Here is a 10424-nt window from a genome sequence, read left to right as displayed (position 1 = left end):
AAGTGTAAGGTACTGCATGCAGGAAATACAAATATACATTATAAATATCATATGGGAGATACTGAAATTGGAGAAGGAATCTATGAAAAAGACCTAGGAGTTTTTGTTGACTCGGAAATGTCTTCATCTAGACAATGTGGGGAAGCTATAAAAAAGGCTAACAAGATGCTCGGATACATTGTGAAAAGTGTTGAATTTAAATCAAGGGAAGTAATGTTAAAACTGTACAATGCACTAGTAAGACGTCATCTTGAATATTGTGTGCAGTTCTGGTCACCTCGCTATAAAAAAGATATTGCTGCTCTAGAAAGAGTGCAAAGAAGAGCGACCAGAATTATTCCGGGCTTAAAAGGCATGTCATATGCAGACAGGCTAAAATAATTGAATCTGTTCAGTCTTGAACAAAGAAGACTACGTGGCGACCTAATTCAAGCATTCAAAATTCTAAAAGGTATTGATAGTGTCAACCCAAGGGACTTTTTCAGTCTGAAAAAAGAAACAAGGACCAGGGGTCACAAATGGAGGTTAGACAAAGGGGCATTCAGAACAGAAAATAGGAGGCACTTTTTTACACAGAGAATCATGAGGGTCTGGAATCAACTCCCCAGTAATGTTGTTGAAGCTGACACCCTGGGATCCTTCAAGAAGCTGCTTGATGAGATTCTGGGATCAATAAGCTACTAACAACCAAACGAGCAAGATGGGCCGAATGGCCTCCTCTCGTTTGTAAACTTTCTTATGTTCTTATGTTCTTATGTTCTTAGTAAAGGAGGGGATTATGGAGGGAGGGTAGATAGGTGGGAGGGAAGAGAGTAAAGGAAGGGATGAAGGAGGGAGAGAGGAGAGAGAGATGTGGTAGTGGAGAGAGGAAAGGAGGAGGTGATGGAGGGAGAGAGGAGAGAGAGAGGTGGGAGGGGAGAGAGAAGAGGGGATGAAGGAGAGAGAGAGGTGGTAGGGGAGAGAGGAAAGGAGGGGGTGATCAAGGAGGGAGGGGAGAGAGGTGGGAGGGGAGAGAGAGGAAGGGAGTGGATGATGAATGGAGAGCGAAGAGAGGAAAGGAGGGGGAAATGGAGGTGGGAGGGAGGGTAGAGAGGAAAGGAGAGTAAGGTGGAGTTGGGAGGGGAGAGAGAGGAAAGGAGGGGGTGATGGAGGGAGATAGGGGAGAGAGGAAAGGAGGGGGTGATGGATGGAGGGAGAGGAGAGAGAGGTTGGAGGGGATAATGGAGGGAGGGGAGAGAGGAAAGGAGTGAGACAGAGGGAGGGAAGGGAGAGAGGTAAGGAGGGGATGATGGAGGGAGGCAGGGGAGAGTGGAAAAGAGGGGATGATGGAGGGAAGGAAGTTAGAGAGAGAGGTGGGAGGGGAGAGAGAGGAAAGGAAGGGATGATGTAGGGAGGGAGGGGAGAGAGGAAAGGAGGGGATGAACAAGGGAGGGAGGGGAGAGAGATTAGGAGGGGATGATGGAGGGAGGGAGGGGAGAGAGGTGGGAAGGGAGAGATGAAAGGAGGTGATGATGAAGGGAGGGAGGGGAGAGAGGAAAGGAGGGGATGATGGAGGTAGGGAAGGGAGAAAGAGGAAAGGAGGGGATGATGGAGGGAGGGAGGTGAGAGAGCTGGGAGGGTATAGAGGAAAGGAGGGGATGATGGAGCGACGGAGGAGAGAGAGCTGTGGGAGGGGAGAGAGAGGAAAGGAGGGTAGAGCAAAAGGAGGGGATGATGGAAGGAGGGGAGACAGGAAAGTAGGGGAGATCGCACACCCCCCACACATCACCAGTAATATCAACTCTGAGAATGTCCGGGGCTGAGCTCTGATACCCAGCCTGGCACACCCCCACACTGTGCCCCTGGCAGCTGTATGACAGCGTGCACCTCAACCAGGAAGGGTCCTGGTCTTTGACAAATCCCTCAAGGATAAAGAGGGATGGAGAGAGAGGTGAGAGGGAGGCAGAGGAAAGTGAGGGAAGAGGGAGAGTGAGGGAAGAGGGAGAGTGAAGGGAGAGGGAGGGAGAGGAGGGAGGGAGAAGAGGGAGGGAGGACATGAGGGAGGGAGAGATGGAGGGAGGGGAGAGGAGGGTATGATGGAGGGAGGGGGGGGGAGAGGGGGGAGGGTTAGGAGAGGTAGGGGTGGTTAGGGTTAGGGTTAGTAATATGGGTAAAGGTTGGGGTAGGGGTAGGGGTTGTGGTTCGATTAAGGTTAGAGTTAGGAGTAGGGTTGTTAGGGTTAGGGTTAAGGTTAGGAATAGGGTTAGGAATATGGGTAGAGGTTGGGGTAGGAGTAGGGCTAGGGGTAGGGGTAAGGGTAGGGTTAGATGTAGGGGTAGGGTTAAGGTTAGTGCTAGGGTTATGGATAGAGGTAGCGTTAGTGGTAGGGTTAAGGTTAGGGTTATTGGTAGAGGTAGGGGTAGGGGTAGGGTTTGGGATAGGGTTAAGGTTAGGGGTAGGGGTAGGGTTATGTTTAGGGTTATGGGTAGAGGTAGAGCCAGGGGTAGGGGTAAGGTTTGGGATAGGGTTAAGGTTAGGGATAGGGGTAGGGGTAGCGTTAGTGGTAGGGTTAAGGTTAGGGTTATTGGTAGAGCCAGGGGTAGGGGTAGGGTTTGGGATAGGGTTAAGGTTAGGGATAGGGGTAGGGGTAGGGGTAGGGGTAAGGTTAAGGTTAGGGGTTAAGGTTAGGGTTAGGGTTAGGGTTAGGGTTAGGGTTAGGGTTAGGGTTAAGCTTAGGGTTATGGGTAGGGGTAAGGGTAGTGGTAGTGTTGGGGATAGGGTTACGGGTTAGAGTTAGAGTTAGGGTTAAGGTTAGGGGTAGGTGTAGGGTTAAGGCTAGGGTTAATGTTCAGGGTAGGGTTAAGGTTAGGGATAGGGGTAGGGTTAGGGTTAGGGTTAGGGTTAGGGTTAGGGTTAGGGTTAGGGGTAGGGGTAGGGGTAGTGGTATGGTTAGGTTTAGGGTTAAGGTTAGGGGTAGGGGTAGGGTTAAGGGTTAGGGGGTAGAGCTAGGGTTAAGGTTAGGGGTAGGATTACGAGCATCGCACTGGTCATTTTTAGCTGTAGCGTTTTAAATAGCTGTGATATTATAATGTACCCTCTGTGATTAACTGTACCTATAGATGAATTGCTGGTTATGAAATGTTGGTGATGAATTGTCATAGACCCGCGGTGCAGACAGGCTGCAGAGTGTGATACTCTTAATAATGTGCATAAAGAATGTCTGTACAACACAATCAGATCAGCAGTTCTCTAGATGCATGTAAAAGTGTAACGCATGGACCCCTGCAGTGTCTTCATTTGATCTTCAGTTCACAGTGCGTTCACATTCTGGGGCATTATAACTACACACACTTTCTCCTCTCCTTTTCAGTGTTAGCTTTGGGAGGAACACGAGGCTGGTGTTAGCTGAGCTGGAAGTGCACAGAGGTTTAAATGGGGCAGAATGTAAATATCGATGTAACACAATGAGTGAGACGGGGCTCCTTGCTTTTCTTTTCCCCTCCACTGGGAAAGGAATCCATTGAAGAGACACATACCTGCTGAGCTGCGGATCCACTTCCATTCTAGAACACAGAAATAGAGAGAGCATTATTTTACAATCCCTGTACTCTCTACAGTTCAGAAGATGTGTAGCACACACTAACTAGCAGGGCTGTGCTGGGGTGAGTCAGGCTGTGGATTTACACACACTCTACATACCTGATATAAGGACCTCTCGCGTTACAAACTCTGAAAAGAAGAGAGCTGGGTTACATTCTGAACACTGAGCTGTAAAATCATCTATTGAATAACATAACAGATCACACTGTGTATTAAGCAGCCAGTCTCACTGTGACTGACATGAGAGATCCTTGAGCAGGTCCAGTAGAGAAATGTTCTGCATGCACACAAGGAGTAGTGCACTGGACTCGCCCCGTGGACCCAGTTCTGAAGTGATTCTGGTTCCCTGCTTTCACGTCTGTGCTGCTCCAGGGGTCGGCTGACTTCTAGTAAAGTGTGTTTATTTCTCAACACTGTTTTTACATGCACAGCAATGACATTCATTATGATACACATTATACAGTTATGGGGATGTTTGCTATAATGTAAATAAAGAAAGCTTACTGTGATCTGATTGACAATCCCAGGAAATGCTTGTTTTCTACATTAAAGGGGGGTGGGGTGATAAAAGAATCGAAAGCTAACACAGGCACACAGACAGATAGAAGGATCAAGAGCTAACACAGGCACACAGACAGATAGAAGGATCAAGAGCTAACACAGGCACACAGACAGATAGAAGGATAGAAAGCTAACACAGGCACACAGACAGATAGAAGGATAAAGAGCTAACACAGGCACACAGACAGATAGAAGGATAGAAAGCTAACACAGGCACACAGACAGATAGAAGGATAGAAAGCTAACACAGGCACACAGACAGATAGAAGGATAGAAAGCTAACACAGGCACACAGACAGATAGAAGGATCAAGAGCTAACACAGGCACACAGACAGATAGAAGGATCAAGAGCTAACACAGGCACACAGACAGATAGAAGGATCAAGAGCTAACACAGACACACAGACAGATAGAAGGATAGAAAGCTAACACAGGCACAGAGACAGATAGAAGGATAGAGAGCTAACACAGGCACACAGACAGATAGAAGGATCAAGAGCTAACACAGGCACACAGACAGATAGAAGGATCAAGAGCTAACACAGGCACACAGACAGATAGAAGGATCAAGAGCTAACACAGGCACACAGACAGATAGAAGGATCAAGAGCTAACACAGACACAGACAGATAGAAGGATCAAGAGCTAACACAGACACACAGACAGATAGAAGGATCAAGAGCTAACACAGACACACAGACAGATAGAAGGATCAAGAGCTAACACAGGCACACAGACAGATAGAAGGATCAAGAGCTAACACAGGCACACAGACAGATAGAAGGATCAAGAGCTAACACAGGCACACAGACAGATAGAAGGATCAAGAGCTAACACAGACACACAGACAGATAGAAGGATCAAGAGCTAACACAGGCACACAGACAGATAGAAGGATAGAAAGCTAACACAGGCACAGAGACAGATAGAAGGATCAAGAGCTAACACAGGCACACAGACAGATAGAAGGATCAAGAGCTAACACAGGCACACAGACAGATAGAAGGATCAAGAGCTAACACAGGCACACAGACAGATAGAAGGATAGAAAGCTAACACAGGCACACAGACAGACAGAAGGATAGAAAGCTAACACAGGCACACAGACAGATAGAAGGATCAAGAGCTAACACAGGCACACAGACAGATAGAAGGATAGAAAGCTAACACAGGCACACAGACAGATAGAAGGATAGAAAGCTAACACAGGCACACAGAATAAAATGAACAACACAGGAAAGAACGCTTTCTGAGCTATTCAGACAGAGTTATAAAAACAATAACACAGAACAGTGTGTGGTTATTTCAGCTCCAGCAGCTAAAAAAATGAATCACACAGAACAGTGTGTGATTATTTCAGCTCCAGCACAGATTAAAATGAATCACACAGAACAGTGTGTGGTTATTTCAGCTCCAGCACATAAATTAAAATAACGATTGCAATGTAAAAGTGTGTGGTTATTTCATTATCCAGCACAGATTAAAATCTAATCACACAGAACAGTGTGTGGTTATTTCAGGTCCAGCTCCAGGGCTGGTAGATTAAGGATGAATCACACAGAAACAGTGAATGGTTATTTCAGCTCCAGCACAGATTAAAATGAATCACACAGAACAGTGTGTCAAGCTTTCAGCTCCAGCACAGAAGAAAATGAATCAGACAGAACAGTGTGTGGTTATTTCAGCTCCAGCACAGATTAAAATGAATCACACAGAACTATGTGTGGTTATTTCAGCTCCAGCACAATTAAAATGAATCACACAGAACAGTGTGTGGTTATTTCAGCTCCAGCACAGAATAAAATGAATCACAGAGCTAAAGTGTGGTTATTTCAGCTCCAGCACAGATTAAAATGAATCACACAGAACAGTGTGTGGTTATTTCAGCTCCAGCACAGGCTCCAGCACAGATTAAAATGAATCACACAGAACAGCTTGTGGTTATTTCAGCTCCAGCAGAGATTAAAATGAATCACACAGAACAGTGTGTGGTTATTTCAGCTCCAGCACAGATTAAAATGAATGCACAGCTAACAGTGTGTGGTCATTTATGATACACATTATACAGTTATGGGGATGTTTGCTATAATGTAAATAAAGAAAGCTTACTGTGATCTGATTGACAATCCCAGGAAATGCAGACTTGTTTTCTACATTAAAGGGGGGTGGGGTGATAAAAGAATCGAAAGCTAACACAGGCACACAGACAGATAGAAGGATCAAGAGCTAACACAGGCACACAGACAGATAGAAGGATAGAAAGCTAACACAGGCACACAGACAGATAGAAGGATAGAAAGCTAACACAGGCACACAGACAGATAGAAGGATCAAGAGCTAACACAGGCACACAGACAGATAGAAGGATAGAAAGCTAACACAGGCACACAGACAGAAGGAAGGAGAAAGCTAACACAGGCACACAGACAGATAGAAGGATAGAAAGCTAACACAGGCACACAGACAGATAGAAGGATAGAAAGCTAACACAGGCACACAGACAGACAGAAGGATAGAAAGCTAACACAGGCACACAGACAGATAGAAGGATAGAAAGCTAACACAGGCACACAGACAGATAGAAGGATAGAAAGCTAACACAGGCACACAGACAGATAGAAGGATAGAAAGCTAACACAGGCACACAGACAGATAGAAGGATAGAAAGCTAACACAGGCACACAGACAGAAGGATAGAAAGCTAACACAGGCACAGACAGATAGAAGGATAGAAAGCTAACACAGGCACACAGACAGACAGAAGGATAGAAAGCTAACACAGGCACACAGACAGATAGAAGGATAGAAAGCTAACACAGGCACACAGACAGATAGAAGGATAGAAAGCTAACACAGGCACACAGACAGATAGAAGGATAGAAAGCTAACACAGGCACACAGACAGATAGAAGGATAGAAAGCTAACACAGGCACACAGACAGATAGAAGGATAGAAAGCTAACACAGGCACACAGACAGATAGAAGGATAGAAAGCTAACACAGGCACACAGACAGATAGAAGGATAGAAAGCTAACACAGACACACAGACAGAACAGAAGGATAGAAAGCTAACACAGGCACACAGACAGATAGAAGGATAGAAAGCTAACACAGGCACACAGACAGACAGAAGGATAGAAAGCTAACACAGGCACACAGACAGATAGAAGGATAGAAAGCTAACACAGGCACACAGACAGACAGAAGGATAGAAAGCTAACACAGGCACACAGACAGACAGAAGGATAGAAAGCTAACACAGGCACACAGACAGATAGATGGATAGAAAGCTAACACAGGCACACAAATGGATACAAGGAAAGAACGCTTTCTGATTATTCTGAAAAGAGTTATAAAAACAATTCTTACCAAGTTCTTTAAGAAGGCAAAGAGCAGCTAAAAATGAATCAGACAGAACAGTGTGTGGTTATTTCAGCTCCAGCGCAGATTAAAATGAATCACACAGAACAGTGTGTGCTTATTTCAGCTCCAGAACAGATAAATAAAATAACGATTGCAATGTATAAAAACAATTCTATTAATTATTATTTACTTATTATTTCTAATGGTTTCTAATGGTTTTGTATTTCAGGTCCAGGGGTGTCTTTGTTTATGGGCTGGTAGTTTAAGATACTGCTGCAGAAACCTGGAATGGGTTTCCAGCATCTCTTCATTAAGTGCTTTACTTACCCATAGGCTCAAGCTTTCTCTCCATGGCTAGAAGAAAAACAGTACAGTCCATATTATTGTAAACCTGTTTGACATGTTTAAAATGCACAGAGCTATATGAAATGCCTCATGAGAATGATAAAGTTCATACCATCCATTCTTCTCCATTGGATCACCAGCAGAGGAATGGCTCCAATACTGAGAGCTAAAGTCAAGCAGAAAGCCACCATCCATCCAGAGACTCCTGGGAAAAAATCCCCTGGAAAACAAGACAGCAGCTCAACACACTGGAACACACACACCCCTCCCAACACTGACCACACCCCTCCCAACACTGACCACACCCCTCATAGTGAGCATTCCACACACCCCTCCCAACACTGACCACACCCCTCACAGTGAGCATTCCACACACCCCTCCCAACACTGACCACACCCCTCATAGTGAGCATTCCACACACCCCTCCCAACACTGACCACACCCCTCATAGTGAGCATTCCACACACCCCTCCCAACACTGACCACACCCCTCATAGTGAGCATTCCACACACCCCTCCCAACACTGACCACACCCCTCCCAACACTGACCACACCCCTCATAGTGAGCATTCCACACACCCCTCCCAACACTGACCACACCCCTCATAGTGAGCATTCCACACACCCCTCCCAACACTGACCACACCCCTCATAGTGAGCATTCCACACACCCCTCCCAACACTGACCACACCCCTCATAGTGAGCATTCCACACACCCCTCCCAACACTGACCACACCCCTCATAGTGAGCATTCCACACACCCCTCCCAACACTGACCACACCCCTCATAGTGAGCATTCCACACACCCCTCCCAACACTGACCACACCCCTCATAGTGAGCATTCCACACACCCCTCCCAACACTGACCACACCCCTCATAGTGAGCATTCCACACACCCCTCCCAACACTGACCACACCCCTCATAGTGAGCATTCCCACACACCCACCCCTCCCAGCATTCCACACACCCCTCATAACACTGCATTCCACACACCCCTCCCAACACTGACCACACCCCTCATAGTGAGCATTCCACACACCCCTCCCAACACTGACCACACCCCTCATAGTGAGCATTCCACACACCCCTCCCAACACTGACCACACCCCTCATAGTGAGCATTCCACACACCCCTCCCAACACTGACCACACCCCTCATAGTGAGCATTCCACACACCCCTCCCAACACTGACCACACCCCTCATAGTGAGCATTCCACACACCCCTCCCAACACTGACCACACCCCTCATAGTGAGCATTCCACACACCCCTCCCAACACTGACCACACCCCTCATAGTGAGCATTCCACACACCCCTCCCAACACTGACCACACCCCTCATAGTGAGCATTCACACACCCCTCCCAACACTATAGTGAGCCCCTCCCAACACTGACCACACCCCTCATAGTGAGCATTCCACACACCCCTCCCAACACTGACCACACCCCTCATAGTGAGCATTCCACACACCCCCACACCCCTCCCAACACTGACCACACCCCTCATAGTGAGCATTCCACACACCCTCCCAACACTGACCACACCCCTCATAGTGAGCATTCCACACACCCCTCCCAACACACCCCTCATAGAGAGCATTCCACACACCCCTCACAACAGGACTGACCACACCCCTCATAGAGAGCACCACACACCCCTCCCAACACTGACCACACCCCTTTGTTCGATATTCCACAGACCCCTCCCATTGACTGTGTTTGATTCCACATATTGACTGGTCCTCTAGTTCATGTGTTTGATTCATATTGACTGGTCCACTAGTTCATGTGTTTGATTCATATTGACTGGTCACTAGTTCATGTGTTTGATTCATATTGACTGGTCCACTAGTTCATGTGTTTGATTCATATTGACTGGTCCTCTAGTTCATGTGTTTGATTCATATTGACTGGTCACTAGTTCATGTGTTTGATTGAGATGTTGACTGGTCACTAGTTCATGTGTTTGATTGAGATGTTGATGTCCCATCATGGTGACTGTAATTTATGGTCAGTGTCAGTCAGGCTCAATCCACAAAGATGTGATACTCACTGGATATGTGCAGTTTGGATTCCCAGTCTGGTTTGGGTGTTTTACTTCTAAGCAGACAGGAGAACACGTTGGACTGCTATTTGATTTTGATGTAGCTGCTGACACTGCGGAGTCCCTGACTGTCCCTCTGCACTGTTGTGTTGGACAGTGATGTCACATCGTTTCCATCCCTGTCTCTCCAGATCACTTCAGGTTCAGGGTCCCACCCCTCTGACCTGCATACCAGCCGGGTCTGCTCTCCTTGTGAAGAGTCCATAGAGACTGAGGGCTGGGTCCCCAGAGCTGTTAGGGAGTAGAGACAGTGAGACACACACAGATAGACTGTCAGGATACAGAGACAGTGAGACACACACAGATAGACTGTCAGGGAGTAGAGACAGTGAGACACATACAGATAGAACATGCTTTTCCTCAGCGTCTCTTTGTGCATACTTGTACGATTCTCTGTGACAAGTTTCAAGTAATAACTACTTTTTAATAATTATATGCCTTTATTCTAGACCAGGAGT

The 10424-nt window shown here is 46.7% G+C and overlaps 1 long non-coding RNA gene across 1 annotated transcript; it reads right to left on the bottom strand.

Annotated features, from left to right (window-relative positions):
* Window positions 1–7776: 7776 nt before the first annotated feature.
* Window positions 7777–10194, bottom strand: LOC121303541. Its single transcript, XR_005947811.1, has 3 exons — window positions 9916–10194; window positions 7964–8071; window positions 7777–7860 (listed from the first exon to the last, which is right to left on the bottom strand). It is a non-coding gene; the product is annotated as an uncharacterized LOC121303541 (long non-coding RNA).
* Window positions 10195–10424: the final 230 nt, after the last annotated feature.

This window comes from Polyodon spathula, chromosome 33, assembly GCF_017654505.1.
Source record: "Polyodon spathula isolate WHYD16114869_AA chromosome 33, ASM1765450v1, whole genome shotgun sequence".
Lineage (NCBI taxonomy): Eukaryota > Metazoa > Chordata > Actinopteri > Acipenseriformes > Polyodontidae > Polyodon > Polyodon spathula.
This window is presented reverse-complemented; position numbering and strand designations above follow the sequence as displayed.